Source organism: Marmota flaviventris, chromosome 6, assembly GCF_047511675.1.
Source record: "Marmota flaviventris isolate mMarFla1 chromosome 6, mMarFla1.hap1, whole genome shotgun sequence".
Classification (NCBI taxonomy): Eukaryota; Metazoa; Chordata; class Mammalia; order Rodentia; family Sciuridae; genus Marmota; species Marmota flaviventris.
This window is the reverse complement of record NC_092503.1, coordinates 85,809,297-85,824,895: the sequence shown is the minus strand read 5'-3', so window position 1 is coordinate 85,824,895 and position 15,599 is coordinate 85,809,297.

Genomic DNA, 15,599 nt, shown 5'->3' with positions numbered 1-15,599 from the left:
TGGAGTGTGCTGGTGGAGTTCAGAAATAAAGTTTGTTCCTGCTTCAGTGGCTCGTGATTTGTGCCCAGCCAGACTGCGGCATGGTACCTCCTCCTAGTCTTCCCCCCAGGTAAGACAGTGGGAGGAGCCACCTCAGTGGTGACTGTATGCTTGAATCTATCCACAGGATTTTCTTCTCAGAATACTTGGATTTTGATGATGGGAGACGTAGACCTGAGAAGGGAGCCCCTGATGACCTTTTCTGAAGACACACGTGCACCTCCTGGGAAAGTATTTTGCAAGATTTGAAGCCTGGAGTTTTCCCCTTTCTTCTTGCTATCTATCTCTCCCATCTCTTCTATCTCTCCTCTATCTTCTGCCCCATTCTCATTCAGTTAATTAATCTCTCTCTTTTCCTCCTTTTCTCCCTTCCTCCATCCTAAGCCCAGCACAAGATCCCTTCTTCCTCCTGGAGAAGTTTACCTTTGCTCAGAAGAAAGAAGTAGGGTAAAGAGAAAGATTTCTTTCTGCTCAGGAGTAAAAACAAAATGAATACAACCTCAGAAAATTAGTACATAAAGAATTTAAATTGAAAAGGGGAAGTTGTTAAGAAGAGATGAGATCCAGACCATCCTGTCAGAAAGGAAGCATCCAGTTTGACTCGATCTTGTTGCCAAAGCCCTGTCTTTCACTCAATCCTTTTAAATGCACAAAAAACTAAGCAACAATGCATTCTGCTGTCATTTATTGTTTAAAAAATAAATTTAAAGAAACTAAGCAACAATCAAACCCTTTTTTTTTTTTTTGGTGCCAAGGATTGAATTCAGAGACATTCAACCACTGAGCCACATTCCTAGCCCTATTTTTTGTATTTTATTCAGAGACAGGGTCTCACTGAGTTGCTTAGCACCATGCTTTTGCTGAGGCTGGCTTTGAAATTGCAATCCTCCTGCCTTAGCCTCCTAAGCCACTGGGATTATAGGCATGTGCCACCCTACCTAGTCCAACCTACTTTTAACTACTTAATATTATTGCTTTTATTTATTTATTTATTTATTTGGAGTACTGGGGATTTAACCCAGGGGTACTTGACCACTGTGCCACATCCCCAGCCCTTTTCATTTTTTATTTTGAGACAGTATTTCAAGAAGTTCTTGAGAGCCTCACTAAGTTGTGTAGGATCTCACTAAATTGCTAAGACTGACCTTGAACTTATGATCCTCCTGCCTCAGCCTCCCAGGTCACTGAGATTGCAGGTGTGCACAAACACACCTGGCTGCTATTGCTTTTAAGTACCAACCATCTGCCTTTCTGTTTCCATCTGTTCTGTGGAATATTTGATGTTGTACATCAGTGTTAATGACTGAATTTTGAGGTATTTTGTGAATAAAAAAAAATTTAGAAATAAAGTATTACTTTCCTAAGTTTCCTTAGTATGGTCTTTATGTTTGGAAGTGAAAAAAAAAGGTGAAGTTTCAAAATATGTATAAGTCGCACCTATGTTATCAGGAGGCTTGAATTTTTATTCTGAGAACAAATCTAGTTAGTGTACATATTGATATAGAAACTGTCTAACTTTTGTGTTGAAGATAAAAATAATCAGATCAATATAGAAAGATTATCTTTCAGGAATAAAATCACCTATCAATTTATTCATGCATAATTATAAAAATGGTATTACCCAAAGTGCCACAATAGGACCAGAAACATAGAGTCAAGATAGCGAGCAGTGGGTAACCTAATGCTAATTATGCACAATCTTTGCTACCTCATATTTTAGAAAACAAGGGTTGAAAGCCTAAAATTGGAGTAAGTAAATGTTTTATTTAATATATTCATGTGAATGTGCACTCACACAAAGTACAGGATTCTTAACAATCTTAGGTTTGCCTGTCTCCTAATGGATATGGACTCATAGCAAGACAGGCACATCTGAAACCAAAAGTATCAATACTTTTCTGATAGCAGGAAAATATGCTAATAAATGTGCACACAAATAAAATATAGTTTCTATTGCCTCCTACATGATATTTAGAAGATTTTTTTATACTTGGGCAAAGAAACAGACCATCTGTGAGAAACATCTTCAGATTTACAGGTTTCACTTAGTATGACTTCTTTTTATCAGAAGTTCAATTCATTTATTTTTTATTTTTTTATTTGTAGATGGACACAATACCTTTATTTTATTTATTTATTTTTATGTAGTGCTGAACATTAAACCCAGTGCCTCACACATGCTAGGCAAGTACTCTACCACTGAGCCACAACCTCAGCCCCAGAAGTCCAGTTCTTATTCCATAGCTCTCCCACCCTGTCAGTCTCTGGATGACAGTTAAAAGTTTCAATCTTCAATGCAAAGAACTCAAAAAACTTAACTAGCAAAATAAATAAACCTATCAATAAATGGGCAAAGGAACCAAATAGACACTTCTCAGAAGAAAAAATAAGATTGATCAACAAATGGGGATGGGGATATAACTCAGTTGGTAGAGTGCTTGCTTAGCATGCACAAGGTCCTGAGTTCAATCCTCAGCACCACCAAAAAAAAAAAAATAGAAAAACAAAAAGAATGGTCAACAAATATATTATTTAAATGTACCACATCTCTGGCAATTAGAGAAATGAAAATTGAAACTACACTGAGATTTCGTCTTTAGTCAGAATGGCAATTATCAAGAATACAAGTAACAATAAATGTTGGTGAGGATGTAAGGGAAAAGATACACTCATACATTGCTGGTGGGACTGCAAATTGATGCAACCACTCTGGAAAGCAGTATGGAGATTCCTCAAAAAAGTAGGAATGGAACCATCATTTGACCCAGTTATCCCACCCCTTGGTGTATATCCCAAGGATTTTAAATTAGCATACTGCAGTGACACAACCCCATCAATGTTTATGGCAGCACAATTCTTCTTTCATCAGAAAAATGGATAAAGAAAATGTGGTATATCTATCAACCATGGAATATTACTCAGATGTAAAGAAGAATGACTTTATGACATTTGCCTTTAGCATGGAAACTATCATGCTAAGTAAAATAAGCCAATCCCAGAAAAACACAAGTCAAATGTTTTCTCTGATATGTGGAAGCTAACCCACACTAAGGGGGCAGGGAGGAGAAGAAGAATAGAAGCTCACAAATTAGACAAAGGGAAATGAAGAGAAGGGAGGGGGTATAGGAAAAGAGAGTCAGTGGAATTAATCTGACATAACTTTCCTGTGTATATATATGAATACACCACAGTGAATTTCACCATTGTGCACATGCACAATAAATTAATTTTAAAAAAATAAAATAATATAAAATAAAAATAACTATGGGTAAATGGCAGAAAGATCAACAGAGGGAAGGAAGCAGGAGATGGGGGAAAGGGAGGGGACAGTAGAGGTACTGGAATCCTAATTAGAATAAGGTATATGCCATGCTTATATAATTATATCTAAATGAATTCTACCATCATGTATACCTAAGAAGAACCGATAAAAATCTTTAAATAATAATTTAAGACAAAAAATCTCAATGCTCAGATTGAAAATATAGGGAAAAAGATTCATATACTGGTGATGGAAAGTAACTTCCTATCTCATTTCAACTTCAGATATTAGTTTAGACTGATTATGGTAATCCCATTACCCTTGCCAGGTGATTGGTTTAGGAAATGGTACCTATTGTGATTTTGAAATGAGACAAAACCTAGAGAAGTCTACAAGAAGAGGTTATCTCACTTCTGAAAAGAGATTTTTAAAAAGAAAGAAAGAATTGAAGAATTTGCCTCTTCTCTTCTCCTGGTCGTTGTGCCAGAATGAGAATTGGTAAACAGCAATAAGCATCTTGCAGCCACCAGCCTGAAAGGGAAGCCAACACAGGTAGAGAAACTGAGTCAGAGCCCTTAACAAACCATGCCTGGACTTCCTTCTATTGGCAATAGTTCCTTCTTTCTTTCTTTTTCTTTTTCTTCCTTTTTTTAAACCCCTGGTACTAGGAATTGAACCAGGGGTACTCTACTACTGAGCTACATCCCAGCCATCTTTATTTTTTATTTTGAAACAGGATTTCACTAAGTTGCCCAGGCTATCCTAGAAATGACCATCCTCCTGCCTCAGCCTCCCTAGTTGCTGGTATGAGCCATGTGCCACCATGCCCAGCAGCAATAATAACTTCCTGACATCCAATTTGACCAATATTCTCTGTTAGTTGCAGTTCAAAATGTGTTACTTGATACCTGTTCCATTTTCTATGCTATTCATTTTTATAATTGGGCTCACCAATGTTCTACTTTTTGAAGGAAGGAGAATGAACTATACGTAACCAGTATTTTTTCACATAATCTCTCTCTTTTTTTTTATTGGTTGTTCAAAACATTACAAAGCTCTTGACATATCATATTTCATACATTTGATTCAAGTGGGTTATGAACTCCCATTTTTACCCCGTATACAGATTGCAGAATCACATCAGTTACACATCCACGTTTTTACATATTGCCATACTAGTGACTGTTGTATTCTGCTATCTTTCCTATCCTCTACTATCCCCCCTCACCTCCCCCCATCCTCTCTCTCTACCCCATCTACTGTAATTCATTTCTCTCCCTTGATTTTTTTCCCTTTCCCCTCACATCTTCTTATATGTAATTTTGTATAACAATGAGGGTCTCCTTCCATTTCCATGCAATTTCCCTTCTCTCTCCCTTTCCCTCCCACCTCTCGTCCCTGTTTAATGTTAATCTTTTTCTCATGCTCTTCCTCCCTTTTTTAAAAAAATATATTTTTTAGTTGTAATTGGACACAATACCTTTATTTTATTTATTTTTATGTGGTGCTGAGAATCGAACCCAGTGCCTCACACGTGCTAGGTGAGCTACCGCTGAGCCACAACCCTAGCCCCTCACATAATATCTTAAGATCAAAAAGCACCATGTATGCTTCATTTGTGTACAATGCGTCAAAATGTATTCTACTGTCATGTATAATTAATTAGAACAAATTAAAAAAGAAAAAAGGAAAGCACAGTGTATCTTGATCAGTTTGATTTATAAGCACTTTCCAAAATGATATAATATTGATATCAAATATGTCACAATTGAAATGCATATGTAGTAGTTCTGGCTCTATTGAGCACTGGAAAACTAATGCTGTAGAAAAATCCAATTTATACATTAAATGGTGAAACTGTTTAGTTGGAATTCTTTTATTGTGCATCTTGCTGGGGAGAAACTCTATTAATGCAACTAGAATGAGAAACTTCAGTGCTATTTCTATCAAACCTGTGAACTTATACTGGGGCCAGGTGTGGTGGCACATGACTGTAATCCCAACAACTCTGGAGACTAAGGTGAGAGAATTGCAAGTTCGTGGCCAGCCTCAGCAACTTAGCAAGACTCTGTCTCAAAATAAAAAGTAAAAAGAACTGGGGGTGTAGCTCAGTGGTTAAGTCCCCAGCATTAAAAGAAAAAGAAAAAAGAACCACTGTAGAAATTAAATTACACTGGGGATAAGTCCAATAAATGTAATGAAAGTAAAAAAAAAAAAGAACACTATACTTATTGCTAAATCAGAGAACACATAGTAGACCAAAATTACTATAGGTAATCTATATGGGAAAGCAATTGTTTCTTTTCTAACCTAAACATGTATGGGGGTCGGCAGGGGTGAGGGAGTGACTTTTACATTTAATCCATGGGAAGTTTCAGTCCCATCTCAATTTACTAAATATCACTGAATGCACACTGATAGACCCAACCTGATTTTCTCTTAAAATTGAGAGCCATCTTGCCACAAAGCCATGAAAAGATAATTTCGGCTTTACTGCAAATTCTGAACTAGCTTGGAATGCCTGCCTGTGCCTTGAACTCACCCATACCTGGCTCTCTCTGACCAGATAGCATCCCACTCTGAAACTTTAGTGAGGCCTCATAAATATTGGCCTTCCCTGGCCAGATAACAACCCTCTCTGAGGCTCTAATGACCTTCATAAATTCTGATGCCAGGGCCAGCAAATATGTTATGCTCATCAAAATTTTGTTATCTCTAACCCCACTTTGTGTAACTTTCTGGGCTATAAAGCTGGGCTGCAAAAAGCTGTGGGGCTGTCTTGTTCACATGGTTTTTGTTGGGAGAAGCAGCCCGGCCAGTTGAAATAATAAGCTTGCTTTAATTTGATTTTAATGGGAGTCAGTGGTCTTTTCTTGCATCTTGGTCTAACAACACCAGAAAAAAATACTCTATAAACATAATCAAGGATAAATGTTTCAAAGTCATTTCATCTTTTTTTTTAAGTTAGAACTTTTATTTAGCAGAAAATTGCAGTCTCTCTGGTTAGCATTTTAACAAATATTCAGTATTCACTTAAAAACTAACTGCTAGATTGCAAAGACAAGTATTATCATCTTTTTGTGATCATGAGAAAACTTACATTTAAATAAATTGAGTTTATTATCAATATACAGAGAGAAGCCATAAATTCAGATATTTTGCACTCAAGGAAACACAAACTTTAATAATGAAATTTTTAATTAAGTTACATACATAAGCAATCATTTTGTTAGAATTTTTTTTACAGATATCAGGTCTGAAGAACTTAGTTCTTCTTGGTAACTTGGAGCAATAGTCAGGCAAACTATTCTATAAAGAACCAGAAATTAAATATTTTATGCTTTATTTTCATGTAGTCTCTTTCAAACTATTCAACTCAGCTATTATAGTACAAAAGTAGTCAAAGATAACTCATAAATGATGGGTACAACTGTGTGCCAAGAAAATTTTATTTATAAAAACAAAGTGAATTTTATATAATTTTATGTGTAATGGAATATTATCCTTCTTTGGATTTAAAAAAACCAAACATTTAAACTGGGTATGGTGGCACATGCCCATTATCCCAAAACTTAAGAGGCTGAGGCAGGAGGATCACAAGTTCATGGCCAGCCTTGGTAATGTACCAAGACCCTGTCTCAAAATAAAAGTAAATAAATAAATAAAAGGGCTTAGGGTGTAACTCAGTAGTAGAGTACCCTGGGTTCAATCCCCAGTGCCCCCTCAAAAACATTTTAAATGTAAAAATTATTCCTATCCCACAAACTGTACAAAAACAGGCATGAAAAAGAATTAGTCCTATCCAGGTACTAAATATTACAAAACTTCAATAAATAAAAGACTACATTTATTAATGTAGAAATAAAAAAGATATCTCAATGGCATAAAGTAGAAAATCCAAAAACATACTCAAATTATATAGAGAAATTTAATATTTAAAACAGATACAATTCAGACTAATGGGGGAAAGATCGCTTAATCAATAATGTTGAGATAAGGAGATAAACCATTAAAAATGAATTTAAGCCAAACCTTACAGCTAAATCATATTACATCTCAGGCATATCAAATATCTAAATGTGGAAAAGAGAACCTAATTATACCAAAAGAAACCAAAAGCAAATATTCTATAGTCATGAAATGAAGAAGTTCTTACGAAGAATGAAAAAATCCAGTGACTATAAGTAAAAAGGATTAATGAATATCAAAAATACTTTCCTCTTACCTCAACATTGTAAAAGCTATTTATGCTAAGCCTCAGGCTAGCATCATTCTAAATGGAGAAAAATTGAAGGCATTCCCTCTAAAATCTGGAACAAGACAGGGATGCCCTCTCTCATCACTCCTATTCAACATAGTTCTCGAAACCCTGGCCATAGCAATAAGACATACGACAGAAATTAAAGGCATAAAAATAGGAAAAGAAGAACTGAAATTAGCACTATTTGCGGATGACAGGATCCTATACCTAACGGACCCAAAAAGTTCTACCAAAAAACTTCTAGAACTAGTAAATGAATTCAGCAAAGTGGCGGGATATAAAATCAACACTCATAAGTCTAAGGCATTCCTGTATATCAATGACAAACCCTCTGAAAGGGAAATCAGGACAACTACCCCATTCACAATATCCTCAAAAAATAAAATAAAATAAAATATTTGGGAATCAACCTAACAAAAGAGGTGAAAGATCTTTACAATGAAAACTACAGAACACTAAAGAGGGAAATAGAAGAAGACCTTAGAAGATGGAAAGATATACCTTTTTCATGGATAGGCAGAATTAATATCATTAAAATGGCCATACTTCCAAAAGTACTTTATAGGTTTAATGCAATGCCTATCAAAATCCCAATGGCATTCCTCGCAGAAATAGAAAAAGCAATCATGAAATTCATCTGGAGAAATAAAAGACCCAGAATAGCTAAAGCAATCCTAAGCAGGAAGAGTGAAACAGGTGGTATAGCGATACCAGATTTCAAACTATACTATAGAGCAATAGTAACAAAAACAGCATGGTACTGGTACCAAAACAGGCGGGTACACCAATGGTACAGAATAGAGGACACAGAGACCAATCCACAAAATTACAACTACCTTATATTAGACAAAGGTGCTAAAAGCATGAAATGGAGGAAGGATAGCATCTTCAACAAATGGTACTGGGAAAATTGGAAATCCATATGCAACAAAATGAAATTGAATCCCTTTCTCTCACCATGCACAAAAGTTAACTCAAAATGGATCAAGGAGCTAGGAATCAAACCAGAGACTCTGCATCTAATAGAAAAAAAAGTTGGCCCTAATCTCCATCTCATGGGGTCAGGCTCCAAATTCCTTAATAGGACACCCATAGCACAAGAGTTAAAATCAAGAATCAACAAATGGGACATACTCAAACTAAAAAGTTTTTTCTCAGCAAGAGAAATAATAAGTGAGGTAAATAGGGAGGCTACATCCTGGGAACAAATTTTTACCCCTCACACTTCAGATAGAGTGCTAATCTCCAGAGTATACAAAGAACTCAAAAAGTTAAACAACAAAAAAGCAAATATCCCAATCAACAAATGGGCCAAAGATCTAAACAGACACTTCACAGAGGAGGATATACAATCAATCAACAAGTACACAAAAAAATGCTCACCATCTCTAGCTATCAGAGAAATGCAAATTAAAACCACTCTAAGATACCATCTCACTCCAGTAAGAAAGGCATTATGAAGTCAAACAACAACAAGTGCTGGCGAGGATGTGGGGAAAAGGGTACACTTGTACATTGCTGGTGGGACTGCAAACTGGTGCAGCCAATTTGGAGGGCAGTATGGAGATTCCTTGGAAAGCTGGGAATGGAACCACCATTTGACCCAGCTATTCCCCTTCTCGGACTATACCCAAAAGACCTAAAAAGAGCATACTACAGGGACACAGCCACATCAATGTTCATAGCAGCACAATTCACAATAGCTAGACTGTGGAACCAACCCAGATGCCCTTCAACAGATGAATGGATTTTAAAATGTGGCATTTATACACAATGGAATATTACTCAGCATTAAAAAATAACAAAATCATGGCATTTTCAGGGAAATGGATGGCACTAGAGCAGATTATGCTAAGCGAAATCAGCCAATCCCTAAAAAACAAATGCCGAATGTCTTCTCTGATATAAGAGAGGTGACTCAAAACAGAGAAGGAAGGAAGAGCATGAGAAGAATATTACCACGAAACAAGAAAAGAGGAGGGAGGGAAAGGGAGGGAGAAGGGGAATTGCACTGAAGACGGAAGGAGACCCTCATGGGTTCACAAAATACATATATGATGGTGTAAGGAGGAAGGGAAGGAAAAAAAGAGAGATAAGTGTCACAGTAGAATGGGTAGAGAATAGCGATGGGAGGGGAGGGGAGGGGAGGAGGGGATAGGGAGGGCAGCAGAATACAACTGACACTAGGATTGCTGTATGTATACACATGGATGTATAATCAATGTGATCCTGCAATCTGTACACATGGAAAAATGAGAATTCATACCCTATTTGAATCAAATGTATGATATGTTAAGATCATTGTATTGTCTTGAGCAACTAATAAAAAAAAATACGTTCCTGACAAATACCACCAAAGTGAGTGAAAAACAAACAACAGCCAGGCATGGTGGTGCACACCTGTAATCCCAGCTACTTGGGAGGCTGAGGCAAGAGTATTGCAAGTTTGAGGCCAGCCTGGGCAACTTAGCAAGATCTTGTCTCAAAATGAAAAATACAAAGGATTGGGGAGGTAGCGCAATGGTAGAGCACCCTGGATTCAATCCCCAGGATTGAGGGGAAAAAAAAGACAAACTGGAAGAAATATTTGGAACTCATATTACAAATAGAGCACTAATTTTCATAATACATCAAGAGGTACTACAAATCAATTACAACCTAATGGACAACAGCCTAAATAGTTAATTCACAGGGCCACCTCAGGAATTGCTTCCTGAGAATTCACTTCCTGTGTTCAGCTACTGAGGCAAGCAGAGGCCACTGCAGCCACAGTTCAAGGGACCCCTCTATAGCTCACATAAGCAGCAGACCTTGGTGCCATCCACATAATGCTGGTTTTGCCGTCATGCAGAATGCACTACTTGAGGGGTTATTGGAGACTTCCACTGAGATTTCAAAGGACAGCCTAGGAAGCAGTGTGTCGCAGGGTAGGAGACCCTTCAAACAGTCTCTGAGACAAATGCAGTGGTACATGACTTTAATCCCAGCGACTCTGGAGGCTGAGGTAGGATGATAGCAAGTTCAAGGCCAGACTCAGCAACTTAGGGAGGCCCTAAGCAACTTAGTGAGATGCTGTCTAAAAAAAGGGTAGGGGGCTGGGCACAGTGGCACACACCTGTAATCCCAGTGGCTCAGGAGGCTGAGACAGAGGATTGAGAGTTCAAAGTCAGTCTCAGCAATGGTGAGGCACTAAGCAACTCAGTGAGACCCTGTCACTAAATGAAATACAAAATAGGGCTAGAGATGTGGCTCAGAGGGTAACTGCTCCTGAGTTCAATCCCTGCTACCAAAACAAAAAGGGAAGTGGGGAGGGGGGCTGTGGGGATATGGTTCAGTGCTAAAGTGACCCTGGATTCAATCCCCAGTACCAAAAAAACAAACAAACAAATGAAAAGGGGGGGGAAAAAAAGACAGGCTGATACCAGGAAGGTGGATTCCTTGTTAAGATAAACTGCAGGCAGCAAGCAAAACAAGTACAATATGGCTATGTGGGGTGGGGCTGCCCAAGCCCTTCAGAACTCACATACTCCACTTACATCCCAGATATAGAACATGGAAACTTAGGATCTAAAGTTTGCCCAGCTGGGTTTCCGTATTACTTTGCTCTGATCCTTCCATCCTATGTCCCTATGTCTCCCTTTTAGAATAGGAATGTTTACTCTGTACCATTGTATCTTGGGAAAATATAACTTACATTTCATTTTGTTTTGTTGTTGTTGTTTTGCAGATTCTCACAGTTGAGTTTGCATTAAGTCTCATAGAAGACTTTGAACTTGGACTCTTGAGCAATGCTGGAACTGTTAAGATTTGGGAGATTCTTGAAGATGGACTTAATGAAGTTTGAGTTCTGACATGCGTTTTGGGACCCATACATAGAATGCTATCATTTGGATAAGGGCCCATGTGTTGAAGGTTTGGTCCCCAACTCATGGAACTATTGGGAAATGGCTGAAACTTTAAAAGATGAGTCCTAGTGTAAGAACTTGAGGTCATTGGGAGGATGTCTTAAAAGGGTATTGTGGAACCCTGGCCCTTTCCTCTCTTTCTCTCTCACATTGTGGCTGTGCGGTGAGCAGTTTGGCTACACACACACACACACACACACACACACACACACTCCATTATATGCTACTTTCGTTATTAGCACAAAGCAACAGGGTCAATCATGAACTTCTATCCTCTAAAACTGTGAGTCAAAATAAACCTTTTCTCTTTATAAGTTTGTTTATCTTGAGTATTTATTATAGTAATAGAATGTTGACTAACACAGGGATAGTATCAATATACCCACTTCGTAGTGTTGGGTGAATATTAAATGAGCTAGTATACTTAAAGAGCTTAAAACAATATCTGCTACATAGCAAATGCACAGATACTGAAAGCTCAGCTCTTGTCCCTACTGCAATACAAGAACAAGACTAAGGTTTTGTTTTATGGTTTTGTTAGCAAAGGAGAATGAATACACAGAGGACTCCTGTCCAGAGGCTATGATTCTAATTGCCTGGGGGAACAGGGGAATTTTAAAGAGGGGATACAAAAGGCTGTACCTGTCAGGAGTTATAATTCATTTTCGACCTTGAGAGATAGCCATTTCCTACATCCCCAGGTGCCAAGTCTGGATTCCTTCATTCCTGTGGCCTGTGAGCCAAAGGACAGATAACTCAGCCTAGGACAAGAATAAGATTAATCTCAATTTCTTGATGGTAAGGGACAAGGAGAGGGAGAAGAAGGGAAAAATCATGTTAGTTTTAAATGAGTAACAGTGGCAGAGCAGCAAGGGTTAGATTAAGGGCATGCAGTGAACCCCTGTTACACTATGTGTTAACCCTTTCTGCCCTTTCTCTCTGCTCTTCCTTTTCCTTTTTTCCTACTATAGCATTCCTGTCCCCCCACCACAGTGGATGTTGAACCAGGGGCTTTACCATTGATCTACATCCCAAGTCCTTTCTATTTTTTTATTTTGAGACCGGATCTTGCTACATTGCTTAGGGTCTCACTAAATTGCTGAGCCTGGCTTTGAACTTGTGATCTTTCTGTTCTTGGCCTCCCAAGCCACTGGGACTACAGGTGTGTGCCAATGTATCCAGGCAGCATTACTTTTCCTTATTATTTCCTCACTATGCTTCTCTTGAACATGAGCCCTCCAAGAAACTGCTGACCCAAACCAGTCGGCATTTCATGCCATTATTTTAAATGACTTCAGAAAAATACAAACATAGCAAAGCATAATGGTTCACATTTTAAGGCTGATAGACCCATTTTGTCTTGAGATGTGTCCATAGAAACCCATTTTTCTGTTTTGTTGTGTATTTTTTCTTAGTTTGAAATGGCCCCCAAATCAATTAATAACAGAATGGAAGTCAGGGTATCCGGTTTAATTTTTCTCATTATATGGCTAAGTATCTTGTTTTCACTGGTTTTCCCCCCAACTTCTATGGAGCTCAATTTCCTTATCAGTAAGCTATCCTTAGGGATGAACTTAAAAAATGGGAAAGACGGAATTAAAGACCTACCAGATAGGATGCTCTCTACAAAACCACAAGTTACTGGCTCAACCAATGGGGAAATTATCACACAAAGCAGATAGCTCAAGGAAGACAGAATTCAGGAATTCAGAAGTGAGCATCTCAGTGATGCCAGCCATGTAACAGAGCAATTTTCCCCCAGAAGGTGTTTAAAATTATTTCCTCCTCCTCCTCCACCAACTTCTTACCTAATCTTCTCTCACCCCACCTTTAACAACCCATTTTTCTTCACAAGGTATTCTAAACTATAAAAGAGCCCTCTGTTGTACCTCCATCCCTCTGCACAAAGTAATCTGTCTATATGAAAAGAAAACGCATATGCTGGCCCCAGATATTCCCTTTGACATGAGGAGGAGGCAAAGGAGACCCAGGTGGAGGTGCTCTTAGAACAGAATGACAAAAGGGTTTACTGCCTTTTGTCCCACTGTACCTCTTGTCTTCTTACAAAAACTGCCCAGGAAAAGTCTCCTCTGCCTTCCTCAGAGCTGGCCCAATCTCTGTGGACTGAGCTTTGCTTGAACTTCTAGCAGCTGAACCTTGGACTCCATAACACTGGGCCCCAGATTTCACTGGACTCTCTAAACTAGACACAAAGCAGGGGTCAAGTTATCAAGCTAGGCTTAGAAGTCAGATATAACAGAGCCGTCATATGGAAATTAACAAAGGGCTTTTTTAATTATTATTATTGGTTATTCAAAACATTACAAAGCTCTTGACATATCATATTTCACACATTAGATTCAAGTGGGTTATGAACTCCCATTTTTACCCCAAATACAGATTGCAGAATCACATCAGTTACACATCCACATTTTTACATAATGCCATATTAGTGACTGTTGTATTCTGCTACCTTTCCTATCCTCAACTATCCCCCCTCCCCTCCCCTCCCATCTTCTCTCTCTACCCCATCTACTGTAATTCATTTCTCTCCTTGTTTATTTTCCCATTCCCCTCACAACCTCTTATATGTAATTTTGTATAACAATGAGGGTCTCCTTCCATTTCCATGCAATTTCCCTTTTCTCTCCCTTTCCCTCCCACCTCATGTCTCTGTTTAATGTTAATCTTATCCTCCTGCTCTTCCTCCCTGCTCTGTTCTTAGTTGCTCTCATTATATCAAAGAAGACATTTGGCATTTGTTTTTTAGGGAATGGCTAGCTTCACTTAGCATAGTCTGCTCTAGTGCCATCCATTTCCCTGCAAATTCCATGATTTTGTCATTTTTTAGTGCAGAGTAATACTCCATGGTGTATAAATGCCACATTTTTTTTATCCATTCATCTATTGAAGGGCATCTGGGTTGGTTCCACAGTCTAGCAATTGTGAATTGTGCTGCTGTGAACATTGATGTGGCAGTGTCTCTGTAGTACGCTCTTTTAAGGTCTTCAGGGAATAGTCCGAAAAGGGCAATAGCTGGGTCAAATGGTGGTTCCATTCCCAGCTTTCCAAGAAATCTCCATACTGCTTTCCAAATTGGCCGCACCAATTTGCAGTCCCACCAGCAATGTACAAGTGTACCCTTTTCCCCACATCCTCGCCAGCACTTCTTGTTGTTTGACTTCAGAATGGATGCCAATCTTACTGGAGTGAGATGGTATCTTAGGGTGGTTTTGATTTGCATTTCTCTGACAGCTAGAGATGTTGAGCATTTTTCCATGTACTTGTTGATTCACTGTATGTCCTCCTCTGAGAAGTGTCTGTTCAGGTCCTTGGCCCATTTGTTGATTGGGTTGTTTGTTCTCTTATTGTCTAATTTTTTGAGTTCTTTGTATACTCTGGATATTAGGGCTCTATCTGAAGTGTGAGGAGTAAAGATTTGTTCCCAGGGTGTAGGCTCCCTATTTACCTCTCTTATTGTTTCTTTTGCTGAGAAAAAACTTTTTAGTTTGAGTAAGTCCCATTTGTTGATTCTAGTTATTAACTTTTGTGCTATGGGTGTCCTATTGAGGAATTTGGAGCCCGACCCCACCGACTGTAGATCGTAGCCAACTTTTTCTTCTATCAGATGGCGCGTCTCTGATTTGATATCAAGCTCCTTGATCCATTTTGAATTAACTTTTGTGCATGGCGAGAGAAAGGGATTCAGTTTCATTTTGTTGCATATGGATTTCCAGTTTTCCCAGCACCATTTGTTGAAGATGCTATCCTTCCTCCATTGCATGCTTTTAGCCCCTTTATCAAATATAAGATAGTTGTAACTTTGTGGATTAGTCTCTGTGTCCTCTATTCTGTACCATTGGTCCACCCGCCTGTTTTGGTACCAGTACCATGCTGTTTTTGTTACTATTGCTCTGTAATATAGTTTGAAATCCGGTATCGCTATACCGCCTGATTCACACTTCCTGCTTAGAATTGCTTTTGCTATTCTGGGTCTTTTATTTTTCCATATGAATTTCATGATTGCTTTCTCTATTTCTACAAGAAATGCCATTGGGATTTTGATTGGCATTGCATTAAACCTATAGAGAACTTTTGGTAATATCGCCATTTTGATGATGTTAGTTCTGCC